Genomic DNA, 19,007 nt, shown 5'->3' with positions numbered 1-19,007 from the left:
GTTGAAGGGTCATGTGGACTCGAAACGTCAACTCTTCTCCGCCGATGCTGCCAGACCTGCTGAGTTTTTCCAGGTAATTCTGTTCTTGTTTTGGATTTCCAGCATCCGCACTTTTTTGTTTTTACCAATTTAAATTCACCCACTTCACTGGTACATCTACCCCCTGGGGTACCTTTTACTTTGTCGCTGATTTTATTAATTTAGTTTAATTGGTTGTAACCCAAAAGAGTTACCCTGTGGCAAACAAAAACAAAAAAAGCTGGAAAAACTCAGCAGGTCTGACAGCATCTGCGGAGAGGCATACAGATAACGTTTGGAGTCGGTATGGCTCTTCAGTCAGCTATTTTTGTTTTTGTTTCAGATTTCCAGCATCCCCAGTATTTTGCTTTTATCTTAGTTACCCTGTGGGGTAGAATTGCCTTGCAGTTACCAAGAACTACAGTTTTATCCTCTGGACACTACTGGGAACAAGCCGACAAAAAAGTCATAGGGGCATTTTTTTAATGTGTTTTTCTTTTTTCTTTGTACACTTACGCTTATTATGAGTTGCAAAAAGGCAAACAGACACAAACAAGTTACATTCATTTTGATAGATTGTGATAAAGTTAAACATGCTGTGCAATTTTTAAATGTGCGTACATTTTTGTGCATCTTAAGACAATTGGGCAAGCACTTTGTTTAGCTTCCGTCATCAAATATTAAAATATTGCCAATGCTGGAAACCTGAAATAAAAACAGAAAATGCTGAAAATACTCAGCAGGTCTGGCAGCATGTATGGAGAAAGAAAGATAGTTAATGTGTCATGCCTCTGACCATTTATCAGTTTAGCTTCATGTTTTTCAAGTGACAAAATTTGGAAAGGAATTGAAGGAATACAGTTGCTTCTGTCCTAGATTGGCACTGCTCTTGTTTTGGGATGGCTTGCAGTACTTGTTAAAAACAGTACAGAAATTGTAACCTCAGTACTTCAAGTGCCTTGTGACCAAGTCCTTACTTTAAATTAACTTCTCACCCACTCCACATTATGTTGACTGAAGTTAATCAAATTTTGTTTTTAAAAGCAGATGCAACTAAGATTTGTTCATTACTGAAAAATGCCCTCTTCTGTTCACTTAGCCCTTTGGAGAAATGCCTTCTTGCGCTATTTCCTCTTGAGTACTGTGGCTTGCCATAGTCATGTGACCACTGAGGTCATCTTGGATGAAACAAAGGCTTTGGGCAGAAGCCATTTTGTCGAACACATGGAACACTGTTAGTCACATACAGTGCTTTGCCAACCAAACTTTGCACCCCAAGGAAGTGTTACCTTGCAGTGGTGTCAGCACTAACACAACAATGGGATAAAAACAAAAAACTGCGGATGCTGGAAATCCAAAACAAAAACAGAATTACCTGGAAAAACTCAGCAGGTCTGGCAGCATCGGCGGAGAAGAAAAGAGTTGACGTTTCGAGTCCTCATGACCCTTCAACAGAACTAGTTCTAGTTCCCTAGTTCTGTTGAAGGGTCATGAGGACTCGAAACGTCAACTCTTTTCTTCTCCGCCGATGCTGCCAGACCTGCTGAGTTTTTCCAGGTAATTCTGTTTTTGTTTTACAACAATGGGATTCTCTTTCACTTCAGTATCTACCATTGATATACAAGGGACAGACTAAAGTAATGGACTATGTTTTGAAAGTGATCCTTAGAAGAAATTACTATAGGCAACTTGTGATAATGACATGTGTTTGTAACAGCCTTGAAGAATGTGGAACATGGGAATGAAGATACAGCATTTTTCCTTCAGCCATAGCCTAACTCACGTGGCAGTAGAGGGAAACATGTCATTAGATGGCTGATTTGTTTTTCTCCCTTTTCTCAACTCCAACCTTGGCTGAATGTGATCTTCCCAGTGCAGGCAATGATGGGTGAGATATGGGAAACCTTAATATAAGCAAACCAGAGTTTAAAAAACTCTGCCATTATCAACTTAGATTCTTAATTAATATCAGCTTATGTCAGATGCAAAAAGCTCAATACTGCAGAAAGCCTACAGGAATATAGGAAGTCCAGGGATGAAATTTAAAAGGAAATCAGGAAGCAAAGAGAGGAAATGAAAAATATATTGGCAAGAAAAACCCAAAGATGTTTTATGAATATATTAAGAGCAAGAAAATAGCCAAGGAAAGAGTAAGGCCAGTTACTTCAGGAGGGATATACTTGCATTGGAAACAGTTCAGAGAAGGTTCACCATGCTGATTGCTGGGATGAGAGCTTATGAGGATAGGTTGAGAACGTTGAACCTATGCTCATTGGGGTTTAGAAGAATCAGAGGTGATCTTATTGAAACATGTAAAATTCTGAGGGGGCTTGACAGGGTAGATACTGAGAGGATGTTTCCCCTCATGAGGGAATCTAGAACTAGGGGGCACAGTTTAAAAATAAGGGGCATCCCATTTAAGATGAAGATTAGGGGGAATTTATTTCTCAGTTTATCGTTAGTCTTTGGAGTTCTCTTCCCCAGCGAGCGATGGAGGTTGGGTCATTGAATATACTCAAGGTTGAGTTAGACAGATATTTAATGTGTAAGGGAGTCAAGGGTTATGGCGGGCAGGCAGAAAAATGGAGATAAGGCCACAATCAGATTAGCCACAATCTTATTGAATGGCAGAGCAGGCTTGATGGGCTGAATGGCCTACTCCTGCTCCTAGTTCTTAGGATCTTAATCAGAGACCAAAATGGTAACTTGTGTGTGGAGGCAGAAGACGTGGGCATAGTTCATGATGAATGCCTCATGTCTATTTTCACAAAAGAGATGGACAAAGCAGACGTAATTGAAGAGGAGTGTGAAATATTGGATGGGAGAAACAATGGTGAAGGAAATATTAAGGCACCCTTGAAAGTTGATAAATTACCAAGCCTGGATAAAATGTATCCCAGGCTACTAAATAAAGAAACAGCAGAAGCTCTGACCATCATTTTCCAATCTTCTGTGGCTACACACGTGGTGCCAGTCAGCATGGATTTGTTAAGGGAAGGTTCTATCTGACGAACTTGATTGAACTTTTTGAGGAAGTAATGAGGAGGGTTATATGATGTCATCCACATGGATTTTAGCAAGGCTTTTGAAAAGGTCCCACACCGGTCAGAAAAGCCCATGAGATCTAAGGGCATGTGGCAAACCGGATCCAAAATTGACTTAGTGGCAGGGAGCAAAAGGCTATGGTCAACAGGTGTTTTGTGACTGGAAGATTGTTTCCATTGGGGTTCTGCAGGGCTCAGTAGTGGATCCTATGCTGATCTTGGTATATGTCAATGATTTAGACTTAAACATAGAGGGCATGACTGAGAAGCTTTCAGGTGATATAAAATTGGCCATGTGGTTGATTGTGAGGAAGGAAGCTGTAAATGGCAGGAAGATATCAATGAGCTGTTCAGGTGACAGAAAAATGACAAATGAAATTTAATCTGGAGAAATGTGAGGTAATGCATTTGGGGAGAGCAAATAAGATAAAGGAATACATAATAAATGGTAGTATTATGAGAATTTTATAGAAACATAAGAATTTGGAGTGGACATTCCACAGATTGTGAAAGTAGCAGGACGGGTGGTGTTAAGCTCCTTCTCTGTCGGGTCGCTTTGTTCAGGGAATACGGTTGCACACCTATCTACTGGTGAGTGAGTTGGTAAACAAGATACTGCTGGTGCTAAGACCAATGTAAGATGAAGCACATGTTATTTATTAACACAAGTAACAGAGCCCTAACACATGTACTTCTCCAACCAGACCCTATTCTAAACTATTGATTAACATTGTAGCCCATGCAGTGGGTAATACAATCATGTGGTCAATCTGCTCACGTTCTCTTAAAGGTGTATTGCCCCTCAGATTACCATAGGGGATAGGGTGTTAAAGAAGGCATGTAGGATCGTTTCTTTATAGGTTGGGGCCTAGTGTATAAGAACAGGGAGATTATGCTAGAACTGTATAAAACACTAATTAGACCACAGCTAGATTACTGTGTAAAACCAGGTCACTGCAATACAGGAAGGATGTGATCCTACTAGAGAAGTTGAGGAGGAGATTTATGAGGCCATTGCTAGGAATGGAGACTATTAGCTATGAGGAAGGATGGGGTCTTTTCTCTTTATTCTTTCATGAGACATGGGTGTTACTGGCAAAGTCAGCATTTTTTGTCCATCCCTATTGCCCTTGAACTGATTGGCTTGTTAGGCCATTTCAGAGGGCAGTTAAGAGTCACCCAAATTGCTTTGGGTCTGGAGTCATATGTAGGCCAGACCAGGTAAGGATGGCAGATTTCCTTCCTGAAAGGACATTAGTGAACCAGGTGTGTTTTTACAAAAATGGATGTTGGCTTTATGGTTACCATTACTGAAACTAGCTTTCAATTCCAGATTTATTTATTGAATTTTGTTAGGAACTAGAGATAGTTTTAAGTAATTTATGTTTGTACTTGTGAGTGTTAGGAAGAAGATATAGCTTTAAGTTTAACTTATATTTTTTAAATCTGTGTGTTGAGAAAGGTGAAACCTAGGTCTAGTTTCATTTAGAGTTTTTTCCTCTGGGAGAATGTTGCCTGCAAGTCTATGGGTTTGTATCTATACCTGCATTTTAATGAGGTTTTCTGACCCTTAAAATGGCTTAGGGAAGTTAAAACAAAGTAGGGAACACTGTGCTGTTGCCTAGCTGCAGGTGGCCCACAGAGACAGAGAGAAACAGAAAAACAGTTCAAGTTCAGTTCGTAGGACCATTCCGCAGAAACTGCCAGAGCAGACAGGAAGAGAGCTGCAGGGAACAGGTCCCAAAAGAAAAGCAGAAAGTCCCAAATCCAGGGAGTGAGGACCAGAAAATGTCCCAAGATGACAGCTAACTCAAGGAACAGGAACAGGGAACCTGGAACAGATCCTGTTCAGTGAAGTTAAAGTAAAGAGCAGAGGGAAAGGCTCCAAATTAGAGTGATAAAGCTGCAGGAAGCAGAATCAGGACAAAGTGGGCTTGCAAGTAGCCAGAAGATCCGAGAAGACAGCCAAAGGTTGGTGACTCCTTACTATGGGCATGTGAAGCAGTGGTGTTCTGTTAGCATAGCTGAGTATCTGAGAGAGAGTGCATGGAAGGCGAAACTCGAACGCACATGGTGATCCAGGGAGAGGAACATCGGAAGGAGAGATCGAAACCCTGGAGGTGGACCCTTGTGGAAGGCATCCAAGAGAAAGCATCGTTTGAGAGAAGATTCCAAAGCGAGTTCTTCGAGTGGAGAATAGATATTGGAAGCCCTCGTGTGAAAGACGGAGTTCAGGGAGATCTGTTGACTCACGGTGTGCCAAGCATCTGGAGGGAGTTGATGAGAGATCCATAGCATCTGTTTGAGGTGGCATCTGTCACTTGGTTTCAGAGTGTGGCGTGTCTGACCACAGGTTGCCTATTGGTTTACATGGACTGTGTACTTAATGTGAACATTAGAGTATAAGATAGCTTTTGTAACTTGTATTATCCTTACGAATCTGTATATATCTGTAAAGATATAGTTGTGGGTGAAGGAGTATTGTATTATAGTTTATCTTTTCTTGTTTAATAAATGTTTTATTCTTTTGTTAAAAGTTCATCAGCTGACTCCTATGATTCTGTTCAGTAGCCACTGCGGGGAAATTTAATTGAGGTATATAAAATTAAGAGGGGTCTAGATAGAGTGGATAGTAAGGACTAATTTCCACCAGCAGACAGGGCAATAACCAGGGGGCATAAATTTAAAGTAATTGGTAGAAGAATCAGCAGGGAGTTGAGGATTAATTTTTTCATCCAGAGGGTGGTGAGGGGTCTGGAACGCACTGCTTGAATGATGGTAGAAGTAGAAACCCTCATTGCATTTAAAAACACTTGAATATGCACTTGAGGTGCCACAACTGTAGTATAAAAGTCTGGCAATTGGCGGGTTAACATGGGACTGAGTACCATACCGCCCACACGGTGATGTAAGATAACATATGACTCACACCTCGGGGTCAGTCTTGTGTTGGACAGAGCTGTGTGCATCAGCAAGCATGGAGACAGCTCCTAGCTTGAACCCATTACTGCATGATATACATAGTTCTTGTAGTTAATAAATACATACAGTTAACCTACTTAAGACTACTTCATTACTACCTACCAAATGGTATCCAATACCCTACAACATGGTGGCAGCAAATGGAAAAAACCTAAAACCTTGCAAAAGTGCAGAGAAAAACTAAAATCCTGCTGGACTAAGAATTACATTGACAACCAATTTAAGGTTGTCAGCCAGGCTCACAGTGTGGCGCATATGTTTGTGATGGAAACTACATATATTAATAAACAGGGCTCTGTTCTTTGCAGACAGAAAGAAAATGTACACACATTGCGCCTGTTTCAGCCAAACAAAATAAGTGACAGCCATTCGCTGTCTCATTCCTCAGGGCAATGCCTTGACCTGTCAGGGTCAAGCTGCCTGGTTTAAATTTCAAACAGTTAACTGTCAGTCACCATCACTGGTGCATTCTCCAAGGCAATGCCTCTAACAGAGTCCACTTGCCAACCAATCAGCACTCTCTTCACATACAGTGTAAGTTGTTGTTTTCCCCTTGTATTGGTATTATTGCAAAGTGTCCTGATGAGTGCAAGACAAAAAGCTTCAACATCTCTTTTCTCAGCAATAGTAAAGAGAATTTTGAGGAAGCATTCTGACCTGAAGAAAAACTTGAGAAGCAGACACAGAGGAAAGTCGCCGGGGAATAGCTGCAAAGAAAGTCTTGAAAACTAAAGGCAGAAATTTAAAATTCCTCACTGCGGCAGAAGACTCCATGTGCTCTCTTGGAAGTCCAGCTTCAAATTCCAAAATGCAGAGTCAGCAGACCTAGCAGGGTGAGCTAAAACTTTTAAATTCCAGGACACAGCAAGCCCTGAGAGACTTTTAGTTCAGTAGTCAGAAATTGCCATTTAAAAGCTCCGTTGGAAAAAACAGATTCCTTAGTCGGCGCCCAGTTAAATCACATAATTGGGGACTTTGGAGAAGATTCCTTAGATACATGATTGCTTCAAGTCTGGATAAAAAGTCAGAGCTCAACATGTTAACAAATTGCTTTACTCGGTAGGCCTTCGTCTCACTTCTTTGGGCAGAAGTCCTCTTCCCCATTCAACGGATCCTTTTACCCACCTCCAATATTCTCCCTCCACCTGGACCGCTCCCTCTGGATTCTTACCTTCTCTTGATCTTTTTATTGAGAACTGTCGGCATGACATTAGTCGTCTCAATTTCTCTGCTCCTCTCACCCACTCTAACCTGTCTCTCTCTGAACTTGCTGCACTCCGTTCTCTCAGGTCCAACCTTGACATTGTCATCAAACCCGCTGACAAAGGTGGTGCTGTTGTTGTCTGGCGCATTGACCTCTACCTCGCAGAGGCTGAGCGTCCACTCACAGACACTTCCTCCTACCTCCCCCTGGACCACGACCCCATCACTGAACATCAAGCCATTGTTTACAGGACTGTTACTGACCTCATCTCCTCTGGAGATCTTCCTTCCACAGCTTCCAACCTGATAGTCTCCCAACCTCGGACAGCCCGCTTCTATCTCCTACCCAAAATCCACAACAGGACTATCCTGGCAGACCGATCGTGTCAGCCTGTTCCTGCCCTACGGAACTCATTTCTTGCTATCTTGACTCCATTCTCTCTCCCCTTGTCCAGTCCCTTCCCACCTACATCCGTGATTCCTCTGACACCCTACATCATATCAACAATTTCCAGTTCCCTGGCCACAACCGCCTCCACTTCACCATGGACGTACAATCCCTCTACACCTCCATCCCCTACTGGGATGGTCTGATGGCTCTCCGCTTCTTTCTCAAACAGAGGCCAGAACAATCCCCATCCACCACCACTCTCCTCCGTCTGGCTGAACTTGTTCTCACACCGAACAATTTCTTCTTAAACTCCTCTCACTTCTTCCAAAGAAAAGGTGTGGCTATGGGTACCCACATGGGCCCCAGCTATGCCTGTCTCTTTATGGGGTATGTGGAACATTCCTTGTTCCAGTCCTACTCCAGCCCCCTCCCACAACTCTTACTCCGGTACATCGATGATTACTTCAGTGCTGCTTCATGCTCTCGTCTAGACCTGGAAAAATTTGTTAATTTTGCTTCCAATTTCCACCCCTCCATCATTTTCACATCTCTGACACTTCCCTTCCCTTCCTTGACCTCTCTGTCTCAATCTCTGGTGATAGACTGTCCACCAATATCCATTACAAGCCTACCGACTCCCACAGCCACCTCGACTACAGCTCCTCACACCCCGCTTCCTGTAAGGACTCCATCCCGTTCTCTCAGTTCCTTCGCCTCCATCACATCTGTTCTGATAATGCCATTTTCAAAAACAGTTCCTCTGACATGTCTTCCTTCTTCCTTAACTGAGGTTTTCCACCCACGGTGGTTGACAGGGCCCTCAACCGTGTCCGGCCCATCTCCTGCACATCCGCCCTCACAACTTCCTCTCCCTCCCAGAAACATGATAGGGTCCCCCTTGTCCTCACTTATCACCCCACCAGCCTCCGCATTCAAAGGATCATCCTCCGCCATTTCCGCCAACTCCAGCATGATGCCACCACCAAACACATCTTCCCTTCACCCCCTCAGCAGCATTCCACAGGGATCATTCCCTCCGGGACACCCTGATCCACTCCTCCATCACCCCCTACACCTCAACCCCCTCCCATGGCACCTTCCCATGCAACTGCAGAAGGTGCAACACCTGCCCCTTTACTTCCCCTCTTCTCACCATCCAAAGGCCCAAACACTCCTTTCAAGTGAAGCAGCATTGCACTTGCACTTCCCTCAATTTAGCCTACTGCATTCGTTGCTACCAATGCGGTTTCCTCTACATTGGAGAGACCAAATGCAGACTGGGTGACCGCTTTGCAGAACATCTTCGGTCTGTCCGCAAGCATTATCCAGACCTCCCTGTTGCTGGCCTTTTCAACACTCCACCCTGCTCTCATGCCCACATGTCCATCCTTGGCCTGCTGCATTGTTCCAGTGAAGCTCAACGCAAACTGGAGGAACAGCACCTCATCTTCCGATTAGGCACTTTACAGCCTTCCAGACTGAATATTGAATTCAACAATTTTAGATCATGAACTCTCTCCTCCATCCACACTCCCCTTCCGATTCTCCCCCCACCTTTTTTCCAATAATTTATATAGATTTTTCTTTTCCCACCTATTTCCATTATTTTTAAATGTATTTCCATCCATTGTTTTATCTCTACCTTTTAGCCTTTTTCGATTCCTTCACCCCACCCCACCCCCACTGGGCTATCTGTACCTTGCTTGTCCTGCTTTCTACCCTTAATTAGCACATTCTTTAGATAATATCACCACCTTCAATACCTCTTTGTCCTTTTGTCTGTGACATCTTTCGGTTATCTCCACCTATCAGTTATCACTGGCCCTCTAGCCAGCTCTACTTGTCCCACCCTCCCCTTAAACCAGCTTATATTTCACTTCTCTTCTATTTTTACTTGGTTCTGTTGAAGGGTCATTCGGACTCAAATCATTAACTGTGTCCCTCCCCGCAGATGCTGCCAGACCTGCTGAGTTTTTCCAGGTATTTTTGTTTTTGTTTTAAATTGACTTGAATTGGGTAAAGATATTTCTGTCCACCAAATTTCAGTAATCACACTAATTAGCACATCTACAACTTCCTTCTCTCCTGCCTTCTAATTTCCTCTCCGCAACCCCTCAGCGTTTCCTGTCACCCCACATCCAGCCCCTCTCCCTAAATCTCCTCCCCCATCAGTCTTTGAAACCCCATGCTGTGGGTTTCAGTGAGTCATTCTGATCCAGTTGTCGGAGAAGGATTATTTTGGTTTTCAGTGGGATAGGGTGGGGCGGGGTGTGAATTAATTGTGATTTTCAAAGTATCAAAATTGTGTGGAACAGGCAGGATTGGCCAAAGGATCTTTACCTGTCCATCATTGTCGGCTTATATGTTCATTTACTGCTAGATTTAGAAGTACAATCATAGAATCATAAAATTGTCACAGCACAGAAGAAGGCTATTTGGCCCATTGCTGGTCCTCCACCATTTCTTCAGTGTGATGCCATCACCAAGCAAATCTTCCCATCCCCTCTCGTTTCAACATTCCAAAGAGACCATTCCTTTCTTGATACCATGGTCCATTCTTTAATCACCCCCAACACCCACTTTCCATGCAAATGCAAGAGATGCAACACCTGTGCTTTTACCTCCTTTCTTCACCATCCAAGGCTCCAAACACTCCTTCCAAGTGAAATGGTGATTTATGTGTACTTCCTTCAATTTGGTATAATGTATTTGGAGGTCTGGTGGTGCATTGGTAACGTCCCTACCTCTGGGCCAGAAGCTTTGAGTTCAAGTCCCCCTTCAGGAATCGATGGCCATGGAAGGTGCATTCAGAGCATGGCCAAACAGGTTAATTATCAGTCTGTAAATCCTGATAGCAGGCAGTAAAGATTGACCAGGAAACTCTTCCAGTCATGTAAATATTTCATTGCTTTAAAATTACCAAAGGAAATTAATTGTTCTTCAACTTATCAAACGCTAACATCCTCATGCAAAATCTCAACAGCAGGTACAGCACAGGGATAAAACTGAGACTATAGATCAAATCGCCACCATAACTTTTGCAATCAACAATATCATTTATATAATGCCTCAACCTAGCAAAGTGCCTCTAGGAACTTTTCAGGAGCATTATCTAACAAGCTTGCCACCATCCCTCATCAGGAGATATCAGGACTGGGACCTTTGCAACTCCCACACTAAAAGCACCGACTTCTGCAATTAAGAGTCTATCATGGTGCCAACAGTCATTCTGGCTTCCTGCCTCTCTTCTGCATTCTTCTCCATACCTGGATGGTTCTGGAGAGGGAACACACAGTGTCTACTGGTAGGCTTAGAGCCTTCTGTAACATGTGGGCACTGCGGGGATTAGAGTCTCATTAACATAGATTATATGACACAGACAATATTGTGATTTAGATTAGTAAATTTCCTTTTTGTTTGATTAGGACTTCTAATTTTAAATTATTGAATTGGTTGAGTCTCCACGCAAGGAGTACTTGCAGAAAAGTTTTTCATTGATAACATTCAGCCAATCTAGTGTCATCCTTACTGGTCAACACAAAACAATAATGGAGCCATCAGCCCTTCGGTATTTCAGCACATACTTTCATTACAGGCGAGCCAGGACAGAGGTTTACCAAGATTCAGTTTTTGTAACACGTTCCAGTTGATATCATGAAATCAGAGGTGGTCTCCTAGCTCATTCTTCCCACATCCTCACTGCACTATCCCAGGGCTAAAGTGAAATGCAACACCCCAACTGCTGCTGGAAGACTGATAGGTTGACTAGGTCTCAGACCATACCCAGGATGTTGGTCTTTTTGGCTCCACACTGCACTAATTGCTGCATTCAAAGCTGCTGCACTGCCATAGTTCCATTTACTACGTCAGGCCTATGACCTTGAAAATGGACATACAATGTCCAGCAAACAGGGTGCACAGCATAAGTGATGCTGTGGACTCACACCACAAGTACTGGCTCAAAACTAGACAAAACTTATCCCTGCTAACATGAATGAAATAGCAGGGGTTGTTGTAAGTAGTGATATAGATTTTGTATATATGGACTTTCAAAAGATATAGTACCATGTAACAGATTTATTTGGAAAAGGGAAAAACATGGGATTAAAGAGATGTTGGTAACTTGGGTTCATAATTGGCTAAGGATTAAGAGGTAGAGAATAGTGGTGAATGTTTCTCTGATTGGAGGGAAGGACGCAATAAGGTCTTAAACCACTGCTTTTTCTTAAATAATGGCTCAGACTTGGCATAGGGAGTACAATCTCAAACTTTACAAGTGCACAATCTTAGCAATGTAGTAAGTAGTGAGAAGATTAGTAGTTACTACTAAGACTTCAGGAGGATTTATTTAGACTGATGAATTGGGCAGACCAGATGACAAGTATAAATTTAATGTGGATAAGCTAGAAGTGGTGCACTTAGGGAGGAACGACTTGGAGAGGCAACATAATCTAATTGGCACTATTTGAAGGGCGGGTTGCATGAGCAGAGAGACCTCATATGCATATTCACAAAAGGTGGCAGGGTAAGTTGATAAGACAGTTCAGAAAGAGTATGGAATACTTGGCTTTGTAAGTAGGGTCACTGAATACAAACAAGTCATGCTAAATCTTTACAATTCACTAGTTAAGCTTCAGTCAGAGTATTTTGCACAAAAGGTCTTGGGGAGGGTACACAGACGGTTTACTAGAATGGTACCAGGGATGAGGACATCATGTGAAGAGTTTGGGTAGTTGGAGATGTCCTTCTTCAAGCAGAGAACTTAAAGGGGACATCTAATAGAGGTGTTCAAATCATGTGCGTTTTTGATAGAGCAAGTATAGAAAAACTTATTCTACCACAGTGTACGGGGGAACAGTCTGGAGAGTATCAGCTGCCATGGTACATTCATGGTTGAACAGTTGTTCAAATGTTTTTTCCAACGTTGACAGATGCCATTATCATTCCATAAGAAGAGAAACACCATCCTGTGAGTGAAGAGAATTTTGTCCATTTGATTTTGGTCTATGAATGGCCCAGGTGGCTTCAAAAAACCTTCATATGTCCTCATGGTTAGCATATTGTTAGATCTCTCAGACTTTCTTTTTCCATGTCTCCTTTATCTTCTGGATTTGTCTTTGGGTGTCAGCCTTGAGCTGTTGGAATGCTGTCTTCTTTACTTGCAACTTTGGGTTGTTCGGCCAGGCAATGAGGGCTCTTGCTGTGTTCCATAGAAACATAGAAAAATAGAAACAGGAGTAGGTCATTTGGCCCTTCAAGCCTGCTCTGCCATTCAATATGATCATGGCTGATCCTCCATCTCAGTGCCATACTCCCATTCTCTCCCCATACCCTTTGATGCCTTTAGAGTCCAGAAATCTATTTCCTTCTTAAATATATTCAGTGACTTGGCCTCCATAGCCCTCTATGATAGAGAATTCCATAGGTTCACCACCCTCATCTAAGACCTAAATGGCCTACCTCGTTTCCTGAGATTGTGACCCCGTGTTCGAGACACTCCCAGCCAGAAGAGACATCATCCCTGCATCCAATCTGTCCAGTCCTGTCAGAATTTTATTTCAATGAGATCCCCTCTCATCCTCATAAACTCTAGTGAATATCATCCTAGTCGGCCCAATCTCTCATCATATGACAGTCCTGCCATCCCAGGAATCAGTCTGGTGAAACTTTGCTGCACTCCCTCTATGGCAAGTATATCCTTTCTTAGGTAAGGAGACCAAAACTGCACATAATACTCAAGGTGTGGTCTCACCAAGACCCTGTACAGCTGCAGTAAGACATCCTTGCTCCTGTACTCAAGTCCTCTCGCAATGAAGGCCAGCACACCATTTGCCTTTTTTACTGCCTGCTGCGCCTGCATGCTCGCTTTCAGCGATTTATGTACAAGGACACTTAGGTCCTTTTGTCCAGCAACATTTCCCAATCTATCACTATTTAAATAATACTCTGTGATTCTGTTTTCCCTACCAAAATGGATAGCTTCATACTTATCCACATTATACTGCATCTGTCATGTATTTGCCCACTCACTCAACTTGTCTAAGCCACCTTGAAGCCTTTTAACATCTTCTTCACCACTCACAATCCCACCTAGATTTGTGTCATCAGCAAACTTGGAAATATTACATTTGGTTCCTTCATCCAAATCATTGATATATATTGTGACTAGCTGGGGCCCAAGCACTGATCCCTGTGGTACCTACTAGTCACTGCCCACCACTCCGAAAAAGACCCATTTATTCCTACTCTCTGTTTCCTGTGTGAGGTACCTCCGGGAGATATTTCAATGTTGTTTTTTTCAAACCAGTCCTGATGGACCGGCTCGAACTGATAGTCTGGGCACAGGAGTCTAATACAGCTGACTTTATTTGATCCTACTGTTCTGGAATTGAGTTGGATATGTGAAGATTTTCCAGATTTGTTGTGAGCTGCACTTGTAATTCCTCTCTTTGGTAGTGTTGCTTTAGAGCTGAGATATTGATCTTCTTCCTCTTGGACTTTTTGACCTTGCAATGTCTTGGCGCTAGGTGGATGGTCATCACTGGTCAAACAAGTCAATGATCTGTCCAGCAAACATCAATCTCACACATGATGTGATATAGACATCGCTTGGATCTTTGACCCAAACAATGACATAATCCAGGAGGTGCCATTGCTTGATCTAGCCTGCCTCCATGTGGTTTTGTATTTGTCCTTCTGGCAGAAGGTGTCTGTTATAATGAGGCCATACTGAGCATACTCTTTCAGCAGGAGGACACTATTATCAATGGGTTTTCCCACCCTATTTGTCCCAATGGTTCTGCTCCAAATATCAGAGTCATGGCCAATCAGAGAAATAAGACCCCCCAGAAGGGATCAAGTTCAAAATAGAATTTTTTCTTAACACTGTCATCAGAATCAAGTGCTGGGGCATAAGCACTGATGACAGCAGCATATTGGTTGCAGCTGAGCTGTTGGTGAAGTATCATGAGTCTTCCATTTATACAATTGGAGAGTTCTGGTAGTGCAAACAAGGTCCTATTCCAAATGGCAAAACAAACTCTGTGGATAAGAGGGTCGCTGTCAGCCTTTCCTCTCCAGTTTCCCCGTGCTTGTTCCTTCAGCTGCCACTCCCCAGGAAGGAAGGTCTCACCAAGGGCGGTGATGTCAATTTGGAGTCTTGATAGCTCGTGATACGATTGTAATTCTCCCTTCCAGATGGTCATTCTTGAGATTATCTAGGAGTGCTCTAACATTCCAAATTGCAAAATTTAAAGTTTTATTTCTTTGACCACAAATACCCTGCAGGGTATGGTTCCCTAGCCAGGAGAGAGTGGGACAGCCTATTTTTAGGGCACTTTTTCTAACCCTGTCCCCATTTGGAGTGAGCAGAGGGTATCCCGAGGAGGATTTCTCAGTCACAGATGCTGCTGCCCAAAGACACCTCTGTCCCAACACAGGTATCCACTGACCTTCATACATCGGCTGCTTGAGTACAGATTCTTAACTAAGGACTTCTAGGCTCACAGCCGCTGTCCCCATCATCAAATCTCCATCACCATAGCACTTGGCAAATTGACCCTGGTAGAGGCCTGTATGTGACTTTGTTTAACTTAGGGACCTTGGGGCACTATCATTATCCACACGATCTTTATGGGTTGGTGATCAGATTTTGATGACTTGTCAATCCTGGATGATTGGGAACACTATGCTGCTGCAGCCTTCTTCCAGCTTTGCGGCCTGTGAGATGCATAGTCACCTTCAGTTTTTCTGCCATTGATGAATTTTTGGGTTGCACTTTTGTCTGGAACCTCACCCCACCCCAACCTGACCTTGCCACCATGAGCAGCCCTACCAGGAGCAAAGAGCTCCTGACGGCATTGCTCAGGGGATCATCAATGCATCTAAGCCAGTCCTTCACATCAAGGTGGAAGTCCATGGAGAAGAGTTCCATGGCTGAAACACCATTGCTTGCAGAGCTGCAACAAGCAATCAAAAGGATGAAAACAACAAAACCTTCGGCCCCAATGGTATTGTAGCTGAGGTCTTCAAAGTTGGCAGATTTTTGCTCACCTCAGGATGCCATGCACTCATCCTACTTCCATCCATCCATGTTTGAGAGGATAAAGAACCACACCCCCACCCCAACTTTAGGAATGCAACAGTTGTGGCTACCTTCAAGGAACAAGGTAAATCACGCTGTGGAAACTATCAAGGTATCTCCCTCTTATCCATAGCAGGGAAAATCCTGATGTGCATTTTCCTGAATTGCCTGCTTCCCATGGCTGAGGAACTCCTCCCAGAGACAGAATGTGGCTTTAGACCAGGCTTGTCCAACCCATGGCCTGTGGGCTGCAATGTGGCCCATGAAGCCCTTCCATGTGGCCCCTGAACAATTTTTGAAATTTCGGTAAGAGGTGTCAGTGAGCTTGAAGATTTCTGCAGGGGACTGTTCCTCCAATCGCAGTCTGTTTCTCACCCATGTTTGCTGTTAACTGGCTCAATAGTGAGCCTATTAGCAGCAAACATGGGAGAGAAACAAGTTGTGATTGGAGGAGCAGCGAACACCGGCAACTGAGAGTTTGTGAAGATAGAGATGGGGCCTCTGCTCACTACGTTTCCCCATGGCTCCAGCTGCTTTCCCAGAGCTCCAGGTGCACTAGCCTGACTTCGGCCATGCTCCCCCAGCTGTTTCCCGTATTCCTCTGGCTGTTCCCTGCGTTCTCCCAGCTGTTCCCAGTTCTCCCAGCATTTTTCCAGCTGTTCCCTGGTTCTCTCTGGGTTGCTCTGGTCCTTGGTGGGCATCCATGTTCGGATGCCACCAGGCCTCAAGCCTCATTCCAGATCTCTCTTCTGCTCTCATCTCATCTCACCTCCCTCCCTCCTCCCCACCACCCCAGCCGATTTAGTGACGGAGGGTGAGTAAGCGAGTGAGGATGAGTAAGTGAGTGAGGGTGAGTAAATAAGGGACGGTGAATAAGTAAGTGACTGTGGGTGAGTGGCTGAGTAATGAGGTGGATGGGTAGCTGAGTGAGGGAGGGTGGATGGGGGTGAGTGCGTGTGAGGTGTGTGTGAGAGAGAGAGAGGGAGGGGAGAGTGTGTGTCTGGCTCACTACCAGGCTCAGGGTTCTCATACACCCTCACCCCCACACTCCAACAGGCACTCTCACAGGTCAGTGAATGAGCACCCTGAGACTGGGAGCGAGGCGGCACACACTCTCACCCTTCCACACACTAATGGTCGTCTTTATTCATTACTCATTTTTTAAATTATCAATTTATTGTTCTGACTTATTTGCTCAGCAAGTTGTTTCTTTTCATACATCAGCTATTTTTTTAAATTCCCATTTAATGTTTTCTCAAACCTTATCTTTCTAAAATTTGCTCATCTGCCTCACCCTCGCCATGCCCCCAGTGTGTGCGGAGCCCCCCACACAAAAAGGTTAGACAGGCCTGCTTTAGGCCTTCCGGAGGAACCACCAACATGGTCTGTGTTGCCAGACAAATCCAAGAAAAATGTCAAGAACACCAGAAACTCTTCATTGCATTCATTGACCTGACCAAAGTTTTTGACTCAGTAAATCACCAGGGTCTGTGGTTTGTACTCCAAAGATTTGAATGTCCAAGAAACTTCGTCACAATCCTGCAACTGCCTCATGATGATAGGATTGTAATTGTATTGATGGGATGACCCAAAACAGACACCTTCAGAATCCGGACTGGGGTCAAGCAAGGCTGTGTGAAAGCCCCATACCATTTACAATCTCCTTGACAGTGGCTTTGTATCTTAATAAAAATCGACTGCCCTCTGGTGTCAGTATTAAATACCATCTAGATGGAAAAAACTTTAATCCCAGTCGCCTCCATGCCAAAACTAAACTGACCACCATGATCTACAATTTGCAGATGACTGCAGTGACGTTGCCCACTCCGCATCAAATTTGCAAGCCACTCTTGATCTCTTCAATTCTGCAAACTCCTTTTATGTTGCCAAAACAAATATAATATAACAACTAAATATTCCTGGTCAGCAAAATATTCCACTCACCATACTTTGAAGGAGAGGCTCTGGAACATGTTGAACACATCCCATACACTGGCAGCTACCTCTCTCAAAAGGTCACCATTGACGAAATCATCCAACACTGAAACAGCTGAGCAAGTTCAGCCTTCTACAAACTACAGCAGTGAGTATTTGACAGCAAGGACCACTGCAAGCCAACAGAAGTCCTATTGTACAGAGCAGTTGTTGTTATGACCTCTTGTACTGCAGTGAGACCTGGATTGTGTGTCAGTGACATATAAGAACAATAAAAAAATTCCATCAGCAATGCCTCCACCACATCCCCCAGATTCAGTGTGAGGACCATCAAACAAACTGTAGTGTCCTTCTTGAAGCCAGCTCCAAAAGCATTCAGCAAAGCTCCTGCAAAATCAACTTTGATGGACTGAATATTGTATCCAGATGGTTGAAAACCATCTCCCGGCCAGGCCCTGTTTTCTTGACTCACAAATGGAGAGTGTTCCAGGGGAGAACAAAGAAAACCCTCCAAAGACGTTCTGAAACTCTCCTTGAAGCACAGCAGCATCAACATTAATGGCTGGGAGGAGCTTACTACCAATCGTTCAGAATGGCAACAACTTGTGACACATCTTAAAGACAAAACAGAGCAGCGGCAGAGAAGGAAAGAAAAGAAAGCAAAACCTGCACTGTGGAATCCCACTACCATGTGGGATGTCCTGTCCCATGTGTCCAAAGATACACAGCTTGAGAATTATCCTGTTCAGTCACATGAAGACCCATGCCAGAAACTCATGACCATGAGTAGATGTTATCCTAGAATCTAGGGGCAGCCAACGATGATGGAGAAACTATTTCTTCTGGCATAAAAACAAAAAAACTGCGGATGCTGGAAATCCAAAACAAAAACAGAATTACCTGGAAAAACTCAGCAGGTCTGGCAGCATCGGCGGAGAAGAAAAGAGTTGACGTTTCGAGTCCTCATGACCCTTCGACAGAACTTGAGACAGAACTCAAGTTCTGTCGAAGGGTCATGAGGACTCGAAACGTCAACTCTTTTCTTCTCCGCCGATGCTGCCAGACCTGCTGAGTTTTTCCAGGTAATTCTGTTTTTATTTCTTCTGGCAGGTGGGTAACTATCCAGAGGTCATCGATTTAAAATAATTAGCAAAAGAACTTGAGCGGAAATGAGGAGAACTTTATTCACGGAACGGTTAAGGTCTGAAATGCACTACCTGAAAGGGTGGCGGAAGTAGATTATAGAGAACCTTTGAAAAGGCAAATGGACACAGTGGAAGAGGATTAATTTGTAGGGTTATGGGAGAAAATTCTGAGGTGCTGGACTAAATCAATCATTGTTTTCAAAGAG

Source organism: Carcharodon carcharias, chromosome 1 (genome assembly GCF_017639515.1).
Source record: "Carcharodon carcharias isolate sCarCar2 chromosome 1, sCarCar2.pri, whole genome shotgun sequence".
Lineage (NCBI taxonomy): Eukaryota > Metazoa > Chordata > Chondrichthyes > Lamniformes > Lamnidae > Carcharodon > Carcharodon carcharias.
Note: the sequence above shows the minus strand (reverse complement) of the source record.